The following is a 12,390-nucleotide window of genomic DNA, read 5'->3' as shown; positions in this document are numbered from 1 at the left end:
TTCGCTCTAGCCACTCATGAGTCCAAGCCTAGAGTTATACAGCAACACTTTTTGGCCAACCAAAAATTCCTTTCTAGAAATCAAGTTGGCATGGAATCTTTTGGTCTTCTCTTTGTAGAACTTAGAGTTGTCATAGGCTTCTAAGCGCATCTCATCGAGTTCACTATGTTGGAGCTTTCTTTCTTCATAAGCTTGATCAAGAGCCAAGTTACAAGTTTTCACAGCCAGTATGCTTGATGCTTTATCTCTACAGGAAGATGGCATGTTTTACCAAAGACAACCCGATAAGAGGACATCCCTATGGGTGCCTTTTAAGTAGTCGTGTGTGCCCAAAGTGCATCCTCAAGTCCGTTGCTCCAATTTTTCTGTTTGGTTGCATCATCTTCTCCAAAATCCTCTTTATCTCTCTGTTTGAAATCTCAACTTGCCCATTACATTGGGGGTGATAAAGTGTGGAAACTTTATGAAAAACCCTGTATTTCTTTAGCATAGCTTGCATGGATCTATTGTAGAAGTGGGCGACTTGGTCACTAATAATGGCTCTGGGTATATCAAACCTGCAAAAAATGTGAGACCTAACAAAATCCAAAACAACCCGAGCATCATTAGTCATAGTGGCCTTAGCTTCCACCCATTTAGAAACATAATCAACAACAAGCATAATATAGTAAAAGCCAAAAGAAACAGGAAAGTGACTCATGTAATCAATATCCTAGACATCAAACACCTCACAAAACAACATAGGTTATTGAGGCATCTCTTGTCTCCGAGAAAGGGTACCACATGCTCCCTGATACTGCTCACAAGGACTACAAATCCTCTATGCATCTTTGAAGATGGTGGGCCAATAAAATCCAAAGTCAAGCACCTTTCGTGTTGTCCTTTGGGTACCAAGATGGCCACCCACTGCAGAAGAATGGAAAAACTGAAGGACTGACTCAATCTCATGATCTGAAATGTATCTTGTAGTAACATGGTCAATATATAATCTCCTCAAATACGGATCATCTCAAACATAATATTTAGCATCACTCTTAAGTTTGTCATTTTGAGCTCTAGATGCAAATGGAGGAAAAACATATGCAACCAAATAATTAACAATGTTAGCAAACCAAGGGGTGGGGAAAGAAACATAAATATTCAAAAGTTGTTCATCAAGAAAATCATCTCTGATAGGCATCATATCAACAACTCCCAAAATCTTGCTCAAATGGTCAGCCACCAAATTTTGTTCTCACTCCTATCATGGATCTCTAAATCAAACTCTTGGAGCAAGAGCATCCATCTAACCAACCTTGGTTTGGAATTAGCTTTCTTCAATAGGAACTTCAAAGCTACATGGTTAGTGAAAACAACAATTCTAGAACCAAGCAAATAAGACCTAAACTTATCTAGAGAAAATACAATAGCTAAAAGCTTTTTTTCAGTTATAGTGTAATTTGTTTGTGCAACATCTAATGTCCTGGAAGCATAATAAATTACCCTAGGTAGTTTGTCCACTTTTTGAGCAAGGACAACCCCCAATGCATAATTAGAAGCATCACACATGAGCTCAAAAGGGACTGTCCAATCAGGTGCCTAGATAATAGGAGTGGTGGTCAAGGATGTCTTGAGGCAATTAAATGCCTCCATACATCTCTCATCAAAATCAAAGACCACCTCCTTATGCAACTGGTTGGATAGTGAAAGAGCCTTCTAGCTGAAATCTTTAATGAACATGTGATAGAAACCTGCACGACCTGTGATAGGAAGTGACTCCTAGGTCATTTCCGAAGGATTATCTTTCAAGCAAAGCTTCAAACACCTTATACTCACACACACAAGGGGTTTTTGTTGTTGGATGGTATGAAACATAAGCAATTTCAGAAATAGTAGTAAATAAGCAATGTGATACAATGGCTAAATCCCTTTGGTTCGTTTGTTCACAACTCAATCCTCGGTTTCAAAAGATAATTTTTAGATTCCAACCATTAACTTCCGAATTTGTTGAGAATAAATTAACTAAGCATTCAACAGAATAATCAAGTAATCAGTACTTTCATAATAATTATCAGTCACAACAATCAAATGCATCTAAGGGCATAATCATTCAGCACAACTCAATAACTTCAATCAATCATATTAATGGTAAATTAAATTGAATTTTTTTACGAACAAACTGAGTCTCGCTACCCATTTGTTCGCGGCCACAGAAATAATATTCAACTATATCTGTTTATGGCCTAGCTTAAAGATGTATGAATATCTTTGGCATCATTTCTAAGCTCATATATAAATATACTTCTCTCCATACCTTCACCTTTATCGGACGTAACGTTCCTTGGTTGTTGCTTGTCTGAGTGTCGAGTGCCTGATTAAGTCTTAAACGATTAAGTTCGCTGTTGTAGAATTTCATTAAGATTATAAGGAAAATATCTTAATGAGGCTCTAGACATTATAGTCTATCCAAATATTTTATTTGAACATGATTAGAGTCTTAACTTGGCACGAGGAGATTTCATAGACATTTGTCGGCTCAAAAGCTCAAAATTGACTTAGGAGGCCCTAGTTCGCTCTAGAATGATTTCTGAAACTCAACAACTTATAGTATTACTTTAAAACACTTCTAGGACAAAATTGGACTTGTTCTATATAGATTCAAATTGAAGACTCTAACAAATTTTAGCACTTTCGGGAGTTAAAATCTCAAATTGGATTCTCGGCGAGGTAATTAACCTCACGTCACCTTCAAGCTTTCAGAAATGTTCTATAATTCCCTAAGAGAGTTGGATACTCATACTAACAGAACCTAGTCAATAGATATATAACATTTGAGGTCATACCTAAGCCATTTGAGACATTACCAAAGAATTCCGGAGCCCTATAGGTCTTACTTGAGTTTTTAGTCACAAACGGTTTCCAGGTTAAAACTACCAAGAATTGGGTTGTGAGATCCTTAAAAATTCATAACAAAAATTTAATATTCATAAAACATAATGACACATAGGTTTTTGGGTTCATGAAACTCATAATTTGTAGGTCTTCAGGTAAATTGAATATAGGCTAACACATAGGCCAAAATAAGATAGTTTGGAGTGCCAACTAGGGACTGTTTTCGTGTTTCCTTTTAAACAGTAAGGATTTCGAATTTTATCCCTAAAAAAGAATGATATTAACATAGGAATTTAAAAGATGAACACATGCATAGATCATATGTAAAATTTGGACTTTGGGAACTCATTTCATCAAAGAAACAAAGTTCAAAAGTTCCATTGACTCTCAAGTACTTTGGGGCTGTTTGCATGACTTCATAGCCTTCACCCATCAAAATTCAACTACTAAAATGAGATTGAAATCATAAATACAAAATTCTAAACAAGTCAATAACACATTCAAGAGCTTTATGTTTTGTTTTAGGAGGTTAAAGATACACCACAACATCTAAGACATCCTTTTGGATACATCATCAATACAAGGAAGTGGGTTAGGGTTTAGGGACCCTTAAACCACATTTTTAGCAGATTCAACCTACAAACATAAATCTCTCCAACATGCATTGGAAATTTAGCATAGTCAAAACCATTTTTAGCACAATTGGAAGCCAAGAACTCAATTACAACACATGGGTTGACTTCCTACGTATGGTAGAACTTTTGTAACAGCCAAAACAGTGGTTGCATGTTAGAATTTCCAAAATCAGAGTTCAAAAATGGATTCCCTATACCTTGAAATGGTTGACTACCTCTTTTGATGAAAATCTAGAGAAGCAAATGAAACAAAACCACAAACAACTCATTCTAAAACTTCACCTAGCTCATGGATGACCAAGAGAAAACATAAGCTATAAGGAACCTAGATATTGAAGAAATAAGGCCATATAAATGATCACCATACCTTGAGGATTCAAATTTCTCACTTTCATGTGAGTTTGGAGAAGAAGATGGAGGCTTTCTCCCTTCCTCCTTATTACCAATGTTAGAGAGAATAATAAGTTTTGGGGTTGTGGTTTGTGTTTTCTTTGTGATGTTATGGCTAAATACAAGTTAAAGATGCTTTATATAGATAGTGGATCAGTTAGCGGGCTGAGTGGAGAAGTGATTAATGGGTTAACACATGATTTAGAAGGAGTTTAAGGCACTTAGTGGAAGCTAGACATCTATATGCATGGTAATTTATTGATTTGTCTAGTACTACCTTTGTTTAGTGCATAGATGTGTTTCTTGCATCCTAAGATACCTCTAGAAAATTTTAAACATTGTCTAGATGAGGATAAATGATAGTCCATGCTTTAAGAGGACCAACAGAAAAGGTTACAGGTACTCTCGGGCAACCCATTACAAAGGTTTACTGCAAAACTATCGCTTTTCTGGTAACTTTTGTCTATAGTATATATCATAGAGAAACACTAGGATAATAATTTTATATTCTTAAAAACTCAATGATAATGGCTTATAATAAAGTCCATTAGGTTTGGTGGCCACTCAGGCCATTTTATCAAATCCTAAGACAACACACTTGCCCAATAACGATTAACCTTAAACTTGGACAGTTTAGTGTTTAAAACTAAACTGACTTATTTCCTTTATTTTAAATTTAAATCTAACTTAATTATGCACTAAGAACTAANTATATATATATATAATCCTATGATTATTAAGTAAGGAGGTAAAATGAGGGATGTTACACAAACACCCACTTCTGCAATAGATCCATGCAAGCTGTGCTCAAGAAATATGGGGTTGTTCATATAGTTTCCACACCTTATCACCCCCAATGTAATGGGCAAGCTGAGATTTTAAATAGAGAGATAAAGAGGATTTTGGAGAAGATGGTGCAGCCAAGTATAAAGGATTGGAGCAACAGACTTGAGGATGCTCTTTGGGAATATAAGACTTCTTACAAGGCACCTATAGGATTGTCCCCTTATCAGTTTGTCTTTGGTAAAGCATGTCATCTTCCTATAGAGATAGAGCATCAAACATATTGGATTGTGAAAACTTGTAACTTGGCTCTTGATCAAGCTGGTGAAGAAAGATAGCTTCAACTTAATGAAGTTGATGAGATCCGCTTAGAAGCCTATGAGAACTCTAAGTTATACAAAGAAAAGACCAAAATATTTCATGGTAACTTGATTTCTAGAAAGGAATTTTTGGTTGGCCAAAATGTATTGTTGTATAACTCTAGGCTTGGACTAATGAGTGGTAAGCTTCGTTCTAGGTGGATTGGCCTTTTTGTTGTTACTAATGTGTTTCCTTATGGTACTGTAGAAATCAAAAGTGAATCCACAGATAAGAGCTTCAAGGTTAATGAGCATCGCCTCAACCTTTCCTTATAAATCCTTCCTTAGTGGATGAAACTGTGGAGGAGGACTCATTGGTTGAACTCGCTTTCCTCCCTCAATGAATCAGGGAGTTTTTCTTTCTCTCATTCTCTACTTTTTATTGAACTTGTCCAAATCCATTGATTGGTATGCATGTCTGGATATTCTAATTGTGCTACATTGAGACAATATGTAGTTTAAGTGTGGGGGAGACTATTGTAGGTTGTAGGTTTATGTTGATGCATGCTTTTCTTTGATTTTTAGATTTTGCTTAGGTTCGGGCATTTTCTCTCATACTTTCTTTCACTTAAGTCATGATATCTTATGTTGTGAATTAATGCATTTCTATGCGTCAAGTTGCTTTTGAGAATTGAGAGGTTGAAATAATTGTGATAGACTTGTCCTTGTAAGAATTTGAGCCTTAATTGTGGATGGATTGATGTATGTCATCTAATATTCTTCCATGTGTGATTGAACTCTTTATTACTTGTACTCTAGAACTTAACTTGTTTCTTGTTAATACTTGATATTCACATGCACATATTGAAGTGATTTAGGCATTTCTTTTGAATAAGCGACTTAGCCATATAAGCCTACCTTGAATCAATTTGCCCTTTGATAGCCCATTTGAGCCTTTTTACCTCTTTCTTTGTTATTTAGCTCATTACAAGCTTATAATTGAAAAACCATGATTGTCCTAACCTTAGGGAACTTTGGAGCTTTGGAATTGTTTTAGGAATGGGTATTAAGTAAGAAAGGGTGCATTGTTCTTCAAATCTTGTGGATTCTTGGTTATGTATTAATGGTTGATACAATTGTGTACCTTTATGCCTTTTTGGTTGATACTTTATATTCTTGGTTATGCCTTCTTGTCAAATCTTTATAAAGAAACCTTGCATATCACATTTCTATACTCTGAGTTTATGAGACTTGTAAAAAGGTTCTTAGATTTTGGAATAGTGTATATTCAGCATAATGAGGTGCAATTACTTGTTTTATATACACATTTAGACTTTGGTATCAACATTTCTCTTAGGTGTATGGTATCACTAAGTAGAAGAGAAAAGGTTTGGGAAACCCTAGTTAGAATTGGCTAGGTGCCATTAGAAGTTAGGTTCACTAAACAAGAATCTTGGTAGGAGAAGTTAGAAGTAGGTGGGTCGTCCATTAGAAGTGGTGAGGAGCTATTAGAAGTGGGTGAAGGTAAACCATTAGAAGCTTGAAGTCCAATATTGTCTTGGTGGAAGTGTGCTTGTAAAATATTGATTTCCATAGTGAAGAAAATATCCAAAGATCAGAAGGGAAGGCTTAGATGTAGTTTGCATATGGACAAGCAAACGAACCAGGATAAAAGCAATTGTCTCATTCTTCTAAACCCTTAACTTTTTACATTTTTGCATTGATTGATTTACTTACCTTGACATTCATATCATTCTGTGTTAATTGCATATTATGTTCTGTGCATTAATTGTGTGTTATCATTTATAAGAGTGCATACAAGTTTTGTTGATTCTTGGTGATTAAAGACAATTGTTTTTCAAGAAACAAGAACTGTTTAATTGATTAAGTTCTTGGTTAATTGATTATATGCAAAAGCAGTTAATCGATTATGGCATTTGTTAATCGATTAAATAGTGAGGAAATTTGTAGAATCTTTGATTAATCGAATAACGATAATCGTGTACTAAACCACCTATTCACCCCCTCTAGGTGAAGTATAGAGCCCTTGTGTACCAACAATACACAAGTCAAAAGAATAAAAACATAAAAAATTAGTATAATACTCAATCAATGTGCTTACGTCAATCTCATATTATATTCAATCCCACCAACAAGGAAATTAGCTACTCATGGTAACTAAATATAAGCAAAAGTAAGAGGAAATACAACGCATGGATGATGAATTACCACTCTAATGAGCATGAGCTAGCTCCTCTAATGCTCACACCTTGCTTCCATACTTCTAAGGGAGCTAAATTTGCCTAAAATCTAAGAATATTTTATGCTACAAGTGAATTGCTCGAAGTGTCTTTTACGAACCCAAGTTAAACCTCTTTAATATTGTTTGAATTTTGGACACCACGCTGAGTGCATCGATTCATATAGTCATGATTGACCTTTCAGCGCACCACCTTGCGTTGGGCGTACCACCTTGTGTTGGTGCCAAGTGCAGGTTTTAGACACTATATAATCTGTTGTGCTTGGTTTCAGACACTATCCTCGAAAACTTAGCTTTTTTTGTCGTTCCTCTTATGTAAGTCTGCACAAACACTTCAAAGGCCATATACATTTAATAAGTTTAATCACTTATGAGGATAAAACCAACAATTTGGGATAAATAGAGAATCAAAGTGTCACAAAATTGATAGTAAACTTATGAATATTTTAGCACTCAATTCACTATTGGATTTTTTCTTATTCTACAAAAGAAACTTATGTTCCTTCTATATCTCCTTTTCTCTTTATAGGAGTTTTTGTAGTATATAATTAATTTGGAAATTAAAAATAAAAACTTCAAATTAATTTTTTGAAACTGTTAATTTATTTTCTAAATAAAAAATCCGAAAATCTTAACTTAGTATTTTTTTTAATTTAAAATAAAATTGTTGGTAAATAAATAATCGTCAGTTATGGCACAAAGATAAAATTTGTTCCGATATATCTAAAAATTCATTTTTCGATAAAATTAATTTTTCAAAAAAATTTGGTTGGGTAAAAATAAAATTTTATTAAAAATTACCAAGTACCCTTTGTGAAAAAATCATTTGTGACACAAAAAATTATCATAATACTCATAAATAGATAAAAATAATTATTTGATTTTAGAAAATCACAAAATCACCATAACGCCTTTTTTGCAATTTTCTTGGTAGTTTGAAATATATATTTTTTATCATAATACTCATAAAAGTCTTGAACAATACTAAAGATGGACTCTTGCTAAAAGAAATAATTAGTTCAAAAAAAGATTAATTTTTGACCTATCAAATATAAATATACCCTTAGTTTTAAGAGAGTAAAGAATATTCTACCCATACATACCCTAAAACAATTGATATTTATTTAACTAAAAAAATATATACACCAACAGTATAAGAATTTTGTATTATCAGTGTATTATTTATTATTCATATTTAATCATTATCAATTTTAAATATAACTAATAAAAATAAATAGTGAATAATATATTAAACATATAACATTATCATTACATGTCATAATCTAAATTATAACATTATCATTACATGTCATAATCTAAATTATTATAAATTTATATAAACAATTTACAGGTATACCTAGTTATTAAAAGTACAAGTTCTTAAACAATGTACAGTATCTGGCTTTGTTCGGATGATCCAAATATAATATGATAATTTAATTTTTAAAACTCAAACTAATCACAATTAAGCATCAAGCTGGTACGGTTTAATCATTTATTTTAGAACTAGATGCTAAATTGTTAATAATTTATTTTAGAACATTTTCCCTTTGGAAGTGTGATTTAATTTATATATTACTATTGTTTTCATGGTTTCTTAAAGAAGATAATTCAGCAGTATCTAGAAGGAATTATAAGTTATAATCAATTAAAGACAAGAAGATGCTTCCTTCTAATATTCCTATCACATACTCTTTACACATATGCCGCAGATTAAAGAAGATACCTACTGGTCCAAACTACAAATCAGAATCTTACCTTTTCATATAGAGCCACATTGCATAACGAAAAATACAGGCCCAAATAAAAACCTATTTTACTTCAACACCCCTTTTTAATTAAACTTTTTTAAAAGTTATAAGAAGCCGAAAGTAGTTGTTTCAATCATTTGGCATATCAAGTTATTGTAGTGCCTTATGGTAGTTTCCTCATCAATTCCATTATTCTCTTGAATCCCTCAGCAAATTGGATTTTCTTAAACTCTTCCAGGTTCAAGCTTGATAAGAAAATTATTTTCAAGAAAAGTAGAATGTCAACAATCATCTCTAATATAGAAAACATTGTTTAACCATTAAAGAGTTAGTCTAATGGTATAAGATCATACTAAATCTTAGATAGACCAAAAGGTAAAAAGTTCGATTCCTATGAATAATACTTATTAGGGGGATAATCATATACTTCGAAATGGATTAATTCTTTATAATAAGGAGTGACCCTTGATTATATAAAAAATAGAAAATTTTGTCATACTTAAAATATATCTAGTTCAAAATGATCTCCCCTTTCAAGAAAATAGTTATGACTTCAACAAATTGAGACATTAAATAAATAATATAAGTATATATAAATATGGTTTGTACCAAAACTTTAAGGATTAAAGTATGAATTTTCTTCCTAAAACTTATTCATTATTTTTAATGTTTGACTTTTGTTCTATATTACTCATACTTAAAATTCCTAACAAGATTTCAAGCTATTAATTTAAAACTAAAATCTATTATATTCTTGAATCCCTTTAAATTTATTGAATTATATTTTAAATTATTCAATTTATCCATAATTAATGGATACCTTTCAATCCATCCATAATCATTTCATTCATTTGATTTTTTTAATTGAAATTAAGAGCTCTTTTGAAGAAAAACATCATTTTAAACCATATTTCAACAAAGCATTGTTTAAAATCACTTTTAAAAAAATATTTTTCAAATGCTTTAATTTTTTAAAATGAATTTTTGAATTAAAAAAAATATTTTTTTGCAATATTCTACGTGCGATGTTTAAGGTTTTAAGTGTACATTTTTAAAAGATATTCATATACAACATATATTTAAGAACAAACTTTTAATATTAACTACATTCATATATATTTTGAGTAAATATTATCATTATCTGAGTAAATATTACTAAGAATATACGTCATATGAAAATTTATATAATAAAGAAATCAAAACAAATGTGAGAATGAGAAATACATACAAGACAAGAAAGCGAGAGTTGAAATATTGAATAAAGTTGAAATTTTTAAAAATATTGTTTGTAAATATTTGTTTTTTTTTAATGGATTGAATATTTATCTAAAATGAATATATCTACTGAATAGAATAAATGCATTTTAATCCATTATTAAAACTACTCATTAGATTATAACAATTTAAATTAATTAAATTTTCCGTAATGAATTTATAGATTGTGGATCTCCTAAAATCAATAATATACATTATTCTTAAAACACATCTTTATTATACTTTAAGATCATGTTAACCTTTATTAGGGGGTACATATTGGCCTATTAGTTCTACAACTTGAAAATTATTCTATCATACAGACTAATGACGAGGAACACATTCAGGCCTCTTCAGTTATGAGTTAATAGTATAATTTTATCATTATCCTGTTCATTTTTTTCCTGGCACTACTTATTACACTTGTCCTTACTTTTATTTACTTTGTGTTAAATGCATCATATCTAGACTAATATAATAGAATGGAGTCAGACACTCAGACTAAGAATAATTCTGTTAAACTGTAATCTCAATATAATTAATAAGGATTCAAATATCATTTCATTTTGTTTTTTCTTTGTTTTTTACCCAACAATTCTCCTCTCTAATATTGGAAAGGAGTCTCACTCAATACAATAATATTATTACCACCGCCTTTGGGTATTTGATATGAATTTGTTAGTGGAAGAATATGCAATGAATTGTGAAGACTCGATTCATAATTGTCAGCTACGAAGGTACTATCAATATTTTGTTTAAGGAAATAGAGGAGCAAAATGGATTTCATAATTGAGATTAGTGAGCAAATTGATCGGAATTTCTATATACCGATGTATAAGATTTTTTTATATTATTACTATATTATCCTTAATTTATTTTTATTTTTAGTTTTATTTGATAGTCAATGATAATTAAGATATAAATGTAACTATATAAAAAGTGATGTTACTCAACTAATAAAGTAACTAAGTGAAGTGGTGGCAAGTACTAGAATATTAGATGAACCAGGACAAAAACTAGGAGCTCCTATAGATTAAAAGCAAAACCCAAAAGCAATTAATGATGCAGGATATAGATAATGATAAAAGAGAGAAGATTCTGGAGGGATTTCGTGAACATTGTTTACCATCATAATGATCATATAACTATTGATACCTTACACTAATATCAAATTCATCCGTCCTTTTATCTAATCACATTTTAGCCCATCCCCTCTCATTGATCATGATACTTTATTAATCTTTGCAAGATTATTTGCAATACCCATCATCAAACTAGTCATGGTACTTATATGTTATTATAGTGATTCGGTTTACGACCAACTTTAGTTACATGATAAATATAATTGTTATATTATACTGGTATGAGGATTGGCTTCACCAATTTTCAATTTCAACCGACTGGTACAGTACGGATTATTTGGAATCTATAATTTTTATTAGAAAAACCTTCCCCGGTGGAATGCTTTATCCAACAAGAGTTGGTAATGTTATCTTGCCATTTGTAAGCAAAGTTGCCATAGTTTGTACAGTTTTCCCTATAATTGCAGCATTTCTAATTTGTTTTGATTATAGAAGTATGTGTCAGACTAATATCTCTGTAAGTGTTCTCAGAATAATAGAAATCTATTGCTCTGTAGTATGTACTATTAATCATGTGGCACATTAATACTTCGACATTAATAATTCTGAGCTATAACTAGACATTTACAGTTCTAACTTTCATATTGATACTACCGATTCATCAAGGTCTGTACCAGATATTTTGGATCTAATACTCTACACGTTTCTGGGTGCTAAGCTAAGGACAAAATTAGAGGGTTGCAGTACATCATAAGATCGATCTTAAAGGTCCGTTTGCGAGTTGAGTTTTGGAGGGGAAAGGTATCAAAGTCATACCACAAGTGTATTTCATGGCTCTCAAGTTTTTCTCTTCCTTCCATTATCCTCCGAAAACCAACTCGCAAACATACCATAAACAACTTGTATCGTTAAAGAGAATGCATCAGAGTAGAGTTTTCTTATCATATTGCAGAGTTTGGTTCAACAACTTTTTATGTTATTAAACATAGATGAAGAAATAGAATTCATAAAACACAATCTGCATGACCACAAAACATCTTGTATAATTATAATGGCCACAAGAGG

This window comes from Lupinus angustifolius, chromosome LG18, assembly GCF_001865875.1.
Source record: "Lupinus angustifolius cultivar Tanjil chromosome LG18, LupAngTanjil_v1.0, whole genome shotgun sequence".
In the NCBI taxonomy this organism is placed as follows: domain Eukaryota; kingdom Viridiplantae; phylum Streptophyta; class Magnoliopsida; order Fabales; family Fabaceae; genus Lupinus; species Lupinus angustifolius.
Note: the sequence above shows the minus strand (reverse complement) of the source record.